Source organism: Enhydra lutris, unplaced genomic scaffold, assembly GCF_002288905.1.
Source record: "Enhydra lutris kenyoni isolate GAN:26980312 unplaced genomic scaffold, ASM228890v2 scaffoldscaffold6, whole genome shotgun sequence".
In the NCBI taxonomy this organism is placed as follows: domain Eukaryota; kingdom Metazoa; phylum Chordata; class Mammalia; order Carnivora; family Mustelidae; genus Enhydra; species Enhydra lutris.
In genome coordinates, this window is record NW_019154090.1 from 37,806,842 (window position 1) to 37,814,597 (window position 7,756).

Genomic DNA, 7,756 nt, shown 5'->3' on the forward strand with positions numbered 1-7,756 from the left:
CTCTGTATGTGGAAAAGCAGGAGATATGTAACAAAGATAAGGAATAGGAATGCATTTTGTTGAAGGTAAGAGAAGATAATTTTGCCCTAAATGAGATGGGTGTTTGGAAAGTTGTAGAAGGTTTGTGACGGGAAATCTTTGGAAATGAATTTTAGGTGTGGTCAAGATGGACTAAGATTGAAACGAATTTTAAAAAGACACTGGTATAAAAAGTTAGTTTTCTCTCTGTTCAAAAAGACAAAGTATTCTCAATTGTTGCTCTGCTCTTGATAAGAAAATGCAAATAGTTGTTTTCTCTCTGCTTGCTTAGAAAAACCAGTTTCTATGTCTTGAGTTTATCAGGTCTTTAACATCCCTAATGCTATGTAGGCATGTGCTTTAAAACTTTCTAAGGTTTTAACAAACTTCCCAAGATTTAAATCATGAGCAAAGTCTTGTTGACTAATCAGGCTTGGTTGTTTGGTATGTAACATTCTGGTTCTGGCTATTGAAGTGTTATGCATCACAGAATAACTGAGTTTCCTTGTCAATTGTATCATAGTGAACTCTCCTTTCAGATCATTAATCATGTCTATTTTGAGTTTGTGATTTATAATTGTTCTAATTCTCTTGTAAAGCAAATTATATCTTCAAAGAGATTCATATAAAGAACTGTTGGCCTGATACCTTGCTTACAGAAGTCCCAGGAACCTCACCAGGTGAGTAAAGAATGTCACTTCCTGGCAGATACAGGAACCTCAGGATATTTTGGGGACCTCATGAAGAGGAATCTGCCCAAATCTGCCCAAATCATCAGGCACGTCTGATGGCAAGTACATGGATTAGGACATGGCTTGGTTTCTGACCTGGAGAGGTTACTAAAAGTTTAGCCTAGAGATTCCTTATAAAGTTCCAGCAAAGCAGATTCTAAATGATCTATATGATCACTCACTATTCTTGCTGAGTTTATGTAAATAATTAGGCCAGGTTGTTTAGAACTGGACTTGTTTCTCAAGTAAATTAGTCCTGATGGGGACTAACCCTCATTTCCAGAAATGGCTATCTCTGGAAATGAGGGTTATTTTAGAGAGAAAAGTTGTTTAAATAATACCCACTTTTGAGGATGTTGAATTCTAGATTTGATTGTCTTTAAATGTTTGTTGTTTACCTCAGCTAGACAACTTGAGGTAAACTTAAGAGAAATTACCACAGTAACTCATATATGGACAATCTTCTTGCTTATTATTCTCTGGGGATAATAATAACAGGACCCCATGGCACATGATTAAACAACTGGAAAATGGGACTGATTCCCCAACAATTGTGTAACTTATCACCTTGACCAGTTCTGTGTGGCTGGGATAGTGAAATCATTCCCTAAAATCCAGAGCATACCCCACGCCATAGGGTTAACTATGGACTTGTGGAGATAATGGATAATACCATTTTCTTTATGACTGGTTGGGTAATGCACTTGGGGATAGCCTTATCTCCTGAGACAAGTTTTCTCCCACTGCCAGTGATCCTTTGTAATTAGAATGTTAAATCTTTACCTCAAAGAAAGAGCTTAATGGTATTTTTCAGTTATATTTATTCTAGAGACCACCTCTATTGAGGTACAATTGTAAACAAAGGCTTTAACTAAGCATACAACAGTGCTCCTGGTAAAAAGAGCCTCAAAACTCACTATGAGAAATCTCCTGACTGTTATGACTTCACATCAGGTACAGAGTGTCTTAGAAAACAAGGGCCGCCAATGGATGATGGAGGCCAACTTATTAAATACCAGGCTACACTGATAGATATGCCTGAAATAATGCCTAAAACCTGTCAGACTTTAAATCCAGCTATCCTTATGCCTGGACCTAAACATCGTACTTCTATAGAACATAACTGTTGGAGGTCACTGATATTGTTTATTCTAGTCAGCTGGATTTAAAAGATTGCCGCAGCTATAATTCACCTCAAAGGCTGTATGGCAGGCCACCCCCTATAGTAAGTAGGCTTAGAGGAGACCTCGAACAGATTGGAAACTTAGAAGTGTCCCCACACCTTCAAGCCCTGGGAAAATCTCGAAGGCACATCTTCCAAGAACCTTCAGAAATGACCCCTTCAGACTATGGTAGACAGGTCCCCACACTGTTGTTCTAACCACCCCTATTGCCCTCAGGGTCTTAGGTGTCACCAGATGGGTCCACTGCTCTGGAGTAAAGAAGGCTCTTACCAGTTGGATGAATTCCATCAGTGCAGATCTTTGGACCTGCTCTGGCTCCACCTTAGATAAGACCCCACCGACTGATGGACATCTGTTCACCATGGTCCCAGGCTATTGTCGGCATGACACCGACACCCTTACCTCAGGAGCTGGACTTTACATTGCTTTCCCTCTGACTGGACTTTCTCCCAGAAACTTGTTGTTGTTATTGCTTGTTGGGCAGCCTTAGGAACATTAAGATGGATTGCTAAGGTCATAGAAAACACTGTCACCAGGCAAGCCACTGCCCAAATACTAGCCTTGCATGGCCCATTGTAATAGATGATAATGATGCCCTCTAAACGAGGTGTTTAAAGGGACATCAAAGTGGGGAATGATAGGGAAAAACTGTACACTAAGATGGCTGACCAAACCAGCAAGGGAATTCCAGTCTCTGTCCCAAAGCCCTTCTGGGTTCTTCTTTCCTATCCCGTTTCCCGTGTGCGCCAAAAGTATCAATTATGCAGAAGTAGAAGGGTATAAATTCCCCTCCGTACATGTTCTCGGGGCTCAGACCTTTGGAGAACAACCTCCTCTGAGCCCACCGGTGTTAAATAAACCTCCCATCCTCCAAAGTCTCTGAGTGCTGCTTGGTTCTTCCACCAGGATCCAATCCAGGTTCCATAACAATGTTTCCTGAGATTCCACTTCAATAAATTATGTGTGCTGCAATTCCTTCTTAGTCTGATTTTTGGAGAATACAAACCAAAACAGACTCCAACCAAAAAGACAAAAAACAAACAGGAGAAACATAGGTGATGTCCCTTGAGCCGCATGACCAGTAAAATTTCCCTTTGAGCTCCACTAATTTAAACATACCCAACAAATAACATGTTTAAGGTTTTCCCTTCTTGTAAGTGTTCAGGAAGATATTACAGGTTTTTTTTTTGTTTTGTTTTGTTTCTCTTTCTTCCTTCCTACAGGTGGAGACATACATAGACCATGTGTTTGACATTCCCTGAACTCTGCTTTTCCCCTTGGACTGCTCATTTCCCATTCTCAGATTCACAGCTACTGAACAGGTTGCTTGGCTCAGATCCCATTAAAATTCCTCAAGACTAGTAAGACAGTGTGTGGTGGAGTTCTGTCACCCTGTGTGTGTTGGTGGGGGGGGCGGGTAGGGTGGGCGGTGCCATTGTTTTCCCTCCACAATGCCTCATCATACTTGATTGAATGTGGTTGTTCCAGATTTTTTTTCTCCATTCCTGCTTAACAATGGTTTTAAAAACACCACATTCACTCTGATATTTTGTCTTGTTTTTTTCTCTCTTAAATGGTCTCCATATTCTACTTGCTGAAAACTATCTGCTCCTTCTTCAAAAACCCACTGCCCACAGGATGCCAAGTGTTCATAGTTAGTAGCTACTCCTTAGTAGCTACTCCTAATCCTTTTTTATTTTTAAGATTTTTATTTATTTATTTATTTTACAGACAGAGATCACAAGTAGGCAGAGAGGCAGGCAGAGAGAGAGGAAGGGAAGCAGGCTCCCTGCTGAGCAGAGAGCCCAATGCGGGGCTTGATCCTGGGATCCTGGGATCATGACCTGAGGCGAAGGCAGAGGCTTTAGCCCACTTAGCCACCCAGGTGCCCCACTACTCCTAATCCTAATTAGGATTCCTAATGAATCCTAAAGAGCATAATTCTCTATGCTTCTGTTCAATACTTCCCAAGACTCAGTTGCGTTTGTTCCCAAATCTGGTATTTCCTGCCATACCCCTTAACACTAATTGTTACCATCTGTAATTTAATTGTTATGTAAAATAGCAAACTATGGATGATAAAAGGGAAAATTCTTGTTTCTGTGAGAGCAAAGGTGAATGCTTCAGAAGGACTCAAAGAGAAATTGCTTTAAAAAATGTTACATTTGATTGAGAGATGTGGGAAAATGGCAAAAGACTGGGAAATTAGATATATATATGTACATTTATTTATACATACACGTAGACCTATATGTCTTTTGCACTCATATATGCTTTGCAAGTGCTGTGAGTTTCTTGCTTCACCTTAAAGACACAAAAACTGGAATTCTTAGACTAGTGACTAGTTAACTGTGAATGCACATTAGAAATCACCTGGAAAACAAACAAAGTTTGAACTTACCCAGAGAGATTCTGATCCTATTTGTCTAGAGTGGTACTGGGCATCAGGAATCAGGACTGATTTTTTTTTAAGCTCCTATGGGATTTCCTGTGTGGTAAAGGTGCTAGAGGTATGAAACCTCTTTATCTTTTCTCGGAAGAGTGGCCACTCTAATGCAGGATGCAAAGCACAGGACACTACTTCACTTATCTCAGTATTGCTGCATCAGTTAAAAATTAGTCACTATTCTTTAAGATTCTGGCAATGGGTTGTTTGCCATCTAAGACTCCAGTGAAATTGAAAGTTTCCATCTTTTGCTTAGTCTGTACAGAAATTTCAGAGTAATGTTGTAGGAGAAAGGCTCAAAAGCTCCTAGCCTGGTGACCTTTTAAATTGGATATGGCTGAGAATTTTTAGAAGTATGTCCACCCCAGCACCCTGCAGGTAATGCTTCCTTATGTTTTTTGGTACTTTTGTTTTTCACTGACATTATTTTAGGGTTAATTCTTTGTGGTGCATGTTCCATCATAGTTCTTTATTATTATGAATACACAGTAGGCATTTTTTTAAAATATTTTATTTATTTATTTGACATAGAGAGAGAAGCAAGAGTGAGCACAGGCAGACAGAGTGGCAGGTAGAGGCAGAGGGAGAAGCAGGCTCCCTGCCAAGCAAGGAGCCCGATGTGGGACTCGATCCCAGGACGCTGGGATCATGACCTGAGCCGAAGGCAGCCGCTTAACCAACTGAGCCACCCAGGCGTCCCCACAGTAGGCATTTTTAACAAGTGTAAGAATAATAAAGGAACAGGCATGTGCCTGCCATGCAAGTTAAGAAAGAGAAAATTGTCAAAACTGTTTAAACTGTTCACCATTCCCTTACTTGTTTCCCTTCCTCCCCCGGAGAGTTAACCTATTCTCCAAATTTTGCACTTATATGCTTCCTATTTGAAACAGTTCTTAACATATATTGATGTCTGTTTGTTTGTTTGTTTATTTATTTATTTTAAGACTTTATTTATTTGACAGAGAGAGACACAGTGAGAGAGGAAACACAAGCAGGGGGAGTGGGAGAGGGAGAAGCAGGCTTCCCGCTGAGCAGGAAGCCTGAGGAGGGGCTGGATCCCAGGATTCTGGGATCATGACCTGAGCCAAACGCAGATGCTTAACTGAGCCACCCAGGTGCCTCTATTGATGTATATTTAATTATACATTGTTTTGTTTTACATATTTGACCAATAAATACATAGAATCTGAGGTGCCTTTTCTGATACTTCTGGAACTTGCTTATTTAATATTATGCTTTTAATGTCCATCCATGTCAGTATGTTAATCTGTAATTATTTCATTCACACTGCTGTACTGAATATCATTATGTGAATTTATCTCAATAGATAAATATATCCATTCTATGGATTGGATACTACATTAAAATAGTTTGCTGTGTTTTGCATTGGTAAACAACATTTCCATAAATATTGTTTTAAATGTTTGCCTAGTGTAGTCAAGCAATAGTTTCCCTGGTAATGGGATATTTGGATCATAAGATAGTAATATATTCAACTTTAGTGGATTAGTTCAAAGTGTTTTCAAAATTGAATCTAACAATTTATATTAACCCAGCCAAATCTTGATGCTCTATGTCTTTGTGGTTTTCACCAAAATGTGGGTTGTAAATTATTGTACCATGGATTTAATTTTATTTCCCAAACAATTGTTGAAAATTATCATCTTTCCCAATCTTTACTCCTAATTTATAATTCCTCTTCTGTGAAATATTCACTCACATATTTTCAGCTTTTATGCTATTTTTCTATTTTTCAGGTTAATTGGAAGTTATTAGTATCTTCTACATATTAATCCCTTGGGATTTTTTTCATATATATATATATATATATATATATATAAATTTTCACATCAGCTTATTTTTCTTTTTTATTCCTACCAAGATGTTTTTGATGAACAGATGGTCTCACTTTAGCATAATTATAGGGTTTTCCTTTAAGGTTTGCAAGTTTATTTTTTTGTTTTACTTAAGAAATTGCCCCTTACTCCAGGATAAGAAACAGTTTCATATTTTATTCTAAAAGCTTAAAGATATACCTTCAGTTTTAACTATGTAATTCACAAAGTCAAATTTTGGCTGTGAGTTGAAGTAGAAATCCAGTTGCATCAGTGTCCAAATTGAGAAATTGTGTCAGCTCTGTGTAGTGAGTGGCCAGTCCATTCCCTATAATCTGCAGTGACGCCTCTGTCATAAAGTAAATTCTGTGCTATCTTCTCTTGTTCATCTATCAGCCTCTTTTGTACCAATGGACAACTGACTTAATAACACTAGTTTTATAATGTCTTCATTTTTGGGAGGTTAACTGACTTTATCCTTTCCTGGAAATATTTTGATCATTCTTAGGCCAATACTTGGTCACGGAAATGTTCGAAGTAGTTTGTAAATTATACACACACACACACTCACCCCCTCTAGATTTTTATTAGAATTGCACTAAAGATAGATTATATAGATCAGGAGTTAGCAAACAATACACCATAAACCAAACTTGGCCTGCCATCTCTTTGCCTCTGTTTATAAACAAATTTTTATTGGAACACAGCCACATCATTTCCTTTACCTATGGTCAATGGCAACTGTCAGGCTATAGAGTAGCATATGTATGATAGCAATTACATGTCCTGCAAAGCCTAAAATACTTACTATCTCATCTTTTATAAAATTTGCTGGTCCCTGATATAGATTATTTGGGAGAATAATTTACTTTTATGATTTTGAGGTTTTATATCCAGGAATATGGTATAAATCTGGTTTATTAATTCTTCTTAAATATTTCTTTTTTTTATGTTATGTTAGTCACCATACATCATTACCGTTTGATAGAGTGTTCCATGATTCATTGTTTGCATATAGAACCTGGTGCTCTATGCAATATGTGCCCTCCTTAATACACATCACCAGGCTCATCCATCCCCCCACCCCCTCCCTCGAAAACGCTTAGTTTGTTTCCTGGAGTACATAGTTTCTCACAGTTTATCTCCCACTCCAGTTTCCCCCTCTTCATTTTTCCCTTCCTTCTCCTAATGTCCTACATGCTATTCCTTAAGTTCCACAAATAAGTGAAACCATACGATAATTGACTTTCACTGCTTGACTTACTTCACTGAGCATAATCTCCTCCAGTTCCATCCATGTTGATGCAAAAGTTGGGTATTCAAGCTATATGTAGAAGAATGAAACTCGACCATTCTCTTACACTGTACACAAAGATAAACTCAAAATGGATAAAAGACCTCAACGTGAGACAGGAATCCACCAGAATCCTAGAGGAGAACATAGGCAGTAATCTCTTCGATATCAGCCACAGCAACTTCTTTCAAGATATGTCACCAAAGGCAAAGGAAACAAAAGCGAAAATGAACTTTTGGGACTTCATG